Consider the following 7,685-nt stretch of genomic DNA (forward strand, 5'->3'; position numbering starts at 1 on the left):
GAGAACCGAAACCACCCTCCTGAACCGAACCTACTAAGAGACCGAAACTCCACCTTCGGTCCGAGAGTGCCACCTTTGGTCCGAGAATACACCTTCGGTCCGAGAATGCTACTTTCGGTTCCAAGATGCGAAACTGCTCAAGACCGAACCCTACTCTCGGTTCCCATCTACTTTCGGTTCTAATGGCTAGGACCGAACCTCCGACCCTGAACTTCGGATATTTACAACTTTTACCCGGTTTTCAATATTTTTAGCGTTTTGAGCCCGTTTTTCGTGATTTTAACGAGAGAGTTTGACCCAAACTTATATTTTGACATATAAGACCCCATATTTCCATAATCTAATCACATTTTGAGGGTAATCAATATCTAAGACTAAAAATATAGTGGGTAAGATATGGAGTGGAGTGTTGACTTATCCTTTGGGCAAGGACACAAGTCACCTCCCATACCCACTCCAAGACCATCCCCAGTTACTATTCCACCATACCTGGTCATTTCATTGTCCTTTTTCCCACTCTTTTCAGCCAAGTGCCTTGACACAAGGATAGTAAGACCCTTATCTCTCCTCCCATTTCACTCACACTTCACCAAAAAGCAAAAACTCATTCTCTCTCACTATCTCTCTCTAATCTCGAAAAGTCCAAGGCTGATCACAAGCTCTTCATCTACTCCTAGTAAGTAATATCACTCCTCACATGATTATTTCTCCTTCTTTCTACTTAAATCATGGATATCTTACACAAACATCATCATATGTGTGTTAGATCTTCGAATCATCAAGCACCTTCTAAGTGTTCTTGAGTTGAACACCTCCTTGCTTCATCATCCATCCTCTGAAATCACTCAAGGTGAGTTCATACCCCTATCTTTTCATGTTTTTCTTAAGTTTTAAGGGGGGGGGGGGGATACAAGTTAAAACACCAAGAACACAACTAAACTCATCCATCAGCTTTCATCAAAGAAGTTTAACTCCATTCACGGACTGTTTGGAACATCTTAAACTTTTTAGTTTTCAAAACTGTATTAGGTGTAAATAGTTTTCTACTAATTATGGTGATTTTTACAAAACTGCCTATCACAGTAGCCACAAATCCGAACCAGTCTGTGAATATGGACTTTTTCACACAAGTGAGAAGCCACTAAATATCATAATAAAATTTATGAACATACTAGACACATTTTCCAAACTCTCAGAATTTACAGATTCTGATTTGGACTTTTGATGATTTTTCTATAAATCTTCTAAGAACAGGAATAGAAATGTTAACACTAGAAAAATGTTATCTATTTCACTTACACCTTGTAACTTGTTGAGCAAGGTGTGTATCATTATGTGCATATATGTGTTATATTATATGTCATTTTATCTTGGTAAATAGACATACAACAGAAAAAAAATGGATTTTTACCTCCACAAATATGGTAATTTATTTAAAATAAACAAAGTTTATATCCATTGCATTCAAACATTTTGATAAACTATTGTAAGTATAGTTTATGTTCACTACTACTACTATCATTTGATAAACTATAATAGGTATAGTTTATGATGCACTACACAACAAGTTCGTTACTAGAGGTTTCATTTACACAAAAAGGGTTTTCATTCACCACACGTAAATCCGTTAATGACTAAATTGTGAGACATTCGCTTCATGTTACTTTTCAAGTAATGCACCATAAGTCCTGTATTGTAACCAGAGTCTCTTTGAGGGAGAGCGTGATAGTTGTGTATAGATCTATATTGGGATTGACACCCCACACCTTGTTGTTAGCTACAGTAGGACCTCGAGGTCTACGGGTGACAAATGTCATAACAGTTCCGACGCCTGAAGAACGTCATTTCAGGCCATCTAGGTCATAGTATGGTTATAATAACTCACATAGAGTATTAACAATTCATAGGAATTACGAGAATTTTATTAAATCAAAAGAGTTTATGTCAATTTAAACTTGCATTGTTTTACTATAAGTATGGAAATTACTTGTACATTTTGGTCTTTGGATTTAAGGCTGCAATTCACACTTTAAGGAAAATATTGGATTTTTTTGGAACAAACATTACTTTTACAAAGGAAAAGGTTTTAATCACTACATTCAAAAGCTTATGAACTCACCAACTTAATTGTTGACACTCTTTCAAACTACTTGTATTCTCAGGGAATAAATGAACGGGTAAACAAGTGCTTTTGAGGATGGGACGTTAGGGCGTCAAACATTTCATTTTTGTCAACATAATGTAATTGATTTGGAAACATGTAAACATATACTATGGTGTAACTTTTTCAATTATATTTATGTTGGTTGTGTTTACTTTGATCACTATTGAAATTGTTGTTATGATACTATACACGAAGTCCTCCACCCCCGGACGTTTCCGCCATCCTTGGTTTGGGGGTGTGACATTTACCACGTCGTGGTATCGAGATTTTTGGTAAATATATATATCTCGGACATTAGGTCGATTCCAGGGGAGAAAGGGTTGAAGGCTGCGACTATTAACGAAAAACTACCCTTCCAAGACCCCTTTGAGGGTAGAATTCAACTAGAGATCAAAGGATAAAGAGATTTGAGCAAGGATTTGCATCTATACATTCGGTTTGCTTAGTTTAATCATGATTAGTCTAGTTTCCCTTATGTTTATGTGCTTTCCAGCTGTGATTATGGGCTAAAAACCCTTGCTTTCGTTTAGTTAGATGAAACCTAAAACTATGAGTTAGTTTCTTACTTTGTGGATTATATGAATTTGGTTTATGCATGTGTTTGATTATCATTACCTAGCATGTTAAAGTTTTTAACTTTGTTGCTTAATTTCAAGTGTAGTGTAGCTTAGTGACCATTAAATTACATGAACTTGATTACCTAGTGATTTAATGACCATTAAATTGTTAGAGCTAGGATCAACCAAATCTTAGATAAGTAATAAAAGTAACAAATTTAGATGTGTTGGAGAACATAATTGTGACCATAATGATGTTTATTTAGATAAATCTTTCATAGCTCATCTATAAGGAATAACTAATTTTGTGATTTGCTTGTGTATGACCATACAATGTAGTTCATGATTTGATGAAAATATTTGTAAATTTGGACTTGAATTGCTAATTACAATAACTTGGTAACCAACTTCATTAGTCCATAAATAAGAACTAACCATAGGAAAAAATGTGGATTCGAAACTAAACGAAAGTGTTTTAGTATATTGATTACAATCGTTTTTATTTGAGTGCTTAAGTTTTTCTGAACTTGTAAAATCAGATAAAACCCCCACTTTTAGTTGTTTTTCTTAGTTAGCTTTTAGTAATTATTTTATCAAAATATATATATATATATATATATATATATATATATATATATATATATATATATATATATGGGAATAGTGAGTATACCCTTGAGGGTATATACATTTAGGTATCCTAACTAAAATCCGACGTCGTTCCAAGTTAACCGGTCCATTTTTCTTCCTCTTACTCGCATCTATCAACTGAGCCACCGATCTTTAGTAACTCGTATCCACAACTACCTATTTCGCCGGAATATTTCGTCGGAAGAGTATGTTGGAGGTGATTGTAGGGGATTTGAATCAATAATGTGCAATTCGATCGTCCAACAGGTATTTCCATGAACAAAACTCAGTGATTTTACGTTACTGATATAAATTCAAGAACACAACGGTTCCTGATTAATTCCACACTCATGTTTTCGATTTATTTCTCGGGTTCAAGGAGTCACAGTTGGCCATCGTTGCAATGGGTTCACCATCCACCTAATTTCACGCCCATGGCTTGTCCAACAAAGTTCGTGAATTGCACTCTTAATCCGAAATAAGGCAATCTCATATTCTTTTATTATTTCCCTTGTACATTGTGTATAGAGTGAGTTAGGTCTGATGGTCGGTGTGGAATCAACATCACTATAGGCAACCCATTTTCACTAGAAATTGTAGTATATGTAGCACACCCACCAGGTGTTCGATTGAATGCCTCATTGAACTTTTATGTCAATATTGCTTGAAAAGCATAGGTTGTTATCGTTCCAGTGGGATTGACTCCCTTGAGTTGCCCTTTCATGTTAACTAAAAAGTAGAATATGATTTAATATATCTGATACAATTGACAGATGAAAGATATGGAAATGGGCCTAGATGAATTGTTTAATACTGGATTTTCTAAATTACATTGTTTAACAATTGTAGGCTAAATTACTGAGTAATTCTATAAGTACCACCAACTCCTCACTTTTGATGAATATTTTTAAAATTGATTAATATTTTGATATTTGTATTTTGGAATGTAAGGGTAAAATGGTCATTTAGTGTTTTGTATTGACTTAATATTGTTTGATATTGTTACGAAGGTCATTTGACAGCAAGAAGCGATGTATGCAGTTTTGGTGTGGTTCTCCTTGAGATTTTAACAGGTAGGCAATGCATTGACAAAAACCGTCCATCTGGCCAACAAATATTGGTTGTATTTGCTAAGCCTTTTTTGAGTAGCAAACAAAAGATTCTTCACATCATGGACCCACGTATCGAAGGGCAATACGCGACTTCTGTTGCCACACGGGCAGCCATGCTGACAATGAAGTGTCTCATGAAAGAACCCAAACACAGGCCGAGTGCTGATGAATTGGTTAAAGCATTGGATCAGATTTAGGAGTTGCAGAGAGCATTGGAGAATGTTGGAATGGAATCAATGAGAAAAGAGAATCGGAATGGGAATGAAAACAAAGTTGTTTCTTATCAGTTGGGATATTTTGGTGTACAGTTTTCAAGATTTTATGAATATATACATTTAATTTTGGGCGATTTGTGTTTTATGAATATGTTGTGGTGAGTGTGATTCTCGTTAAAAAGAAATTTGATTTTGATTAAACAGTCCAGATCATGGTTAGAGTTTGTTTGAAGGATAATTGTTTTTAGAGATGGACTTGTTAAATCAATCAAAAGATATAATGTGAACATAATTCAAACTCACTTTGTTAAATTCAAGCTCAAGTCTTGATTTCTGGCTATTTTGGTTATTTAATTACTGCATTTTACGAGTTTATATATATACCTTGTAAAGAAATGAAAATGCATTTATATTCATTTTATACCGAAAAATATTTAATCAACTAAATTGGAAGTTAAAACTCAAGCATATACAAAACTGAAATGGGATCAAACATTAATCATCTTGAGGATTACATACCATCTTTAGGACAGGGGTAAAATCGTCCAACAAGGTGAAATGTTGCACTCGGTAAACAACATTTTCATGCATAAATTTTGTCATTTTTTAGGAAAAGTTTGTTGCTGATCGTTGATGTTTTTTCCCACAAATGATCTCTAATTATCTTTTCTCAAATTCTTTTTCCTTTCTGCTCATTTTTCTCATGTTTCCTCTGTGCTTTCGTAAAGAGAATATTGATTGTCTTTTGAAACACTTGTGTGGGTAATACGCACCTTATAATAAAAAATATATCAAATTAAAACAAACATATGATATATAAATGTAGTGGATCAGACACAATAAAGATAACACAAGGATCTCCAACTTTTATTAGGTATTAGAGCACCTACAGTTACATGCATCACTATGCACATTCCAATATGATATTTTAAGGTTTCCCATTTGATAGACAAGTAGATGGCATGACATTTGATAGCTTCAAATTACTTTGACACTAAACACAATTGGACACAACCTAAATTTTTTGACTTTAGTACGTACACTCCAATCTACCATGATGTGTGAAATAATAGTCCACTCAACTTCAAAGGAGCTTAAAGTTCACATCTTACATATCTGACCCAATTAAAATTTTGTCTTTTTGTCCATACTTATACTTTAGAATATACATTCGGTTACCAAAACTAAATAGTAATGAAAAGCTTCTCTTTGACCATAGAACAACATAATATCTCTCCAACATATAAAAAACTTATAAAATTTTTGAAACAAGACTTGCTCATGTTCATTGGATTGTTCTATCATACAATAATCAACGATCAATGTCTAATATTAAAATTTAGAAAACGTGAATCAGAAGTGTGACAAAAATCAATTTCTTGAAAGTTTTATTTCTATGATTTCTGTAAAATCCAGTTCGTAGAAGCAGGATGATCACTAAAGCAGGAAACAGTCGAAGATCAAGGAAGTGTAACAAAAAGGTGATTGAACCTTTTTTTTTTCTATACGTTCTGAGAAATCCAATTCGTAAAAGAAAAATTCATTTATCAATCTCTGTTTTTTTAAACCATGATCGAAGAAGTCGAAGATCAAGGAAGATAGTGTACGTCTTTCAGATAATTAAGGAAATAATCACCAATGCAATATTCGTTTTTTTTAAGGAAATTGCATAATCTTATTAAAAAAATGAAACCAATAACAAAAACGACTTAGTTTTGATTTTTGGGTACCCAATCTTATATACCTTCAATGGTATATTCACTATTCCATATATATATATATATATATATATATATATATATATATATATATATATATAAATAGACAAGTTGATAATTTCATGTAATTTGCTAATTATCAAAAGTCAAAACCAATACAAGCAAGATTGTTAAACAATTCATTTGCATCAAAAGTCAAAAGTAACCCTCCAATATTACACATTTGCCTACGATAAAATGGCAACAAAAGCAAAGTAAAGTTGAATAACATAAAACTATTATATACCCACCAAGGATCATTTTGCATGAAAATTAAAGATTAATTACAACCATATAAGTTCAAGAAATAACAATCTTTGAAGTTCTTGAATCCTTTTGGGATGTTGGAAGTTGATGGAGATGGAAAGAACACAAATGAGAGTTCATCTAGAGGTATCAATCAACAAGTTGCAACAGCTTCGTATGCTAGTACACACTTGCATTATAAAAACTCTTGAGCCTTTAAGCACAAAACCAAGTTTGTCCCAAAGAAGAGTTTAAGTATCAAGCTCTTATTTCACTTAACTTTTAGAGAGAAATAAGATAGGGGCGTGAGATTGACGGTTTGCATGAAAGGAAAGAAGGATATGAAATCCTTTTATAATGACTTCATTATCCTCCATGTATTATCCATTATTACCCCATGTTGAATGATTATAACAAGGCATGCTTCTAAAGAATGGCATACTTAATTAAATAAGCAAGAAGGACAAAAGTATGTCCCCCTCAGGGGCTCTCGGTTTTTGAACACAAAAAGAGGATGAGTGTTTGACACTCCTCCATTTCCCACATGTTATGCATGTATCCAAAACCATTTTAGTCTAAAAAGATGTACATGACTTTATATATATCATAGCTTATGATATAAGTTTTGATACTTACATTCAAAAATATTATTCTCATAGAATCATTAATTTCCAATTAATTGCAAGAGTTATAAATATTTGTCAATAATTAAATTCTTATAAATATTCAATTTATGTATACTTGTTATTGGTGTGATCCTACATGATCATATGTTAACGGTAATATCATTCAAAAATGATTATTGGTTATATAGATCTTTCATAATTATCATATCATAAGTAGATATTATCAAGGCAATTATGTATTAGCATGAGTTTGAAATTTGTATTATTATTAGCGTCTGATATAAGGTATTTTAACCCGTGACAAGCTTGATCGTAGATTATAAAAACGGTTATATTTATAACCTAAATGCATAAGTTCTGCCTGAGTTGTGTGATTTG

The 7,685-nt window shown here is 32.9% G+C and overlaps 1 long non-coding RNA gene across 1 annotated transcript; it reads left to right on the plus strand.

Moving 5' to 3' along the window:
* The first annotated feature begins 3,411 nt into the window (after positions 1–3,411).
* On the plus strand, positions 3,412–4,879 carry LOC145119209 (uncharacterized). The gene is made up of 3 exons (XR_013713737.1): positions 3,412–3,618; positions 3,731–3,834; positions 4,362–4,879. It is a non-coding gene; the product is annotated as an uncharacterized LOC145119209 (long non-coding RNA).
* The last annotated feature ends 2,806 nt before the right edge of the window (positions 4,880–7,685 follow it).

This window comes from Lactuca virosa, chromosome 6, assembly GCF_052849685.1.
Source record: "Lactuca virosa cultivar CGN04683 chromosome 6, Lactuca_virosa_CGN04683_v6, whole genome shotgun sequence".
In the NCBI taxonomy this organism is placed as follows: Eukaryota; Viridiplantae; Streptophyta; class Magnoliopsida; order Asterales; family Asteraceae; genus Lactuca; species Lactuca virosa.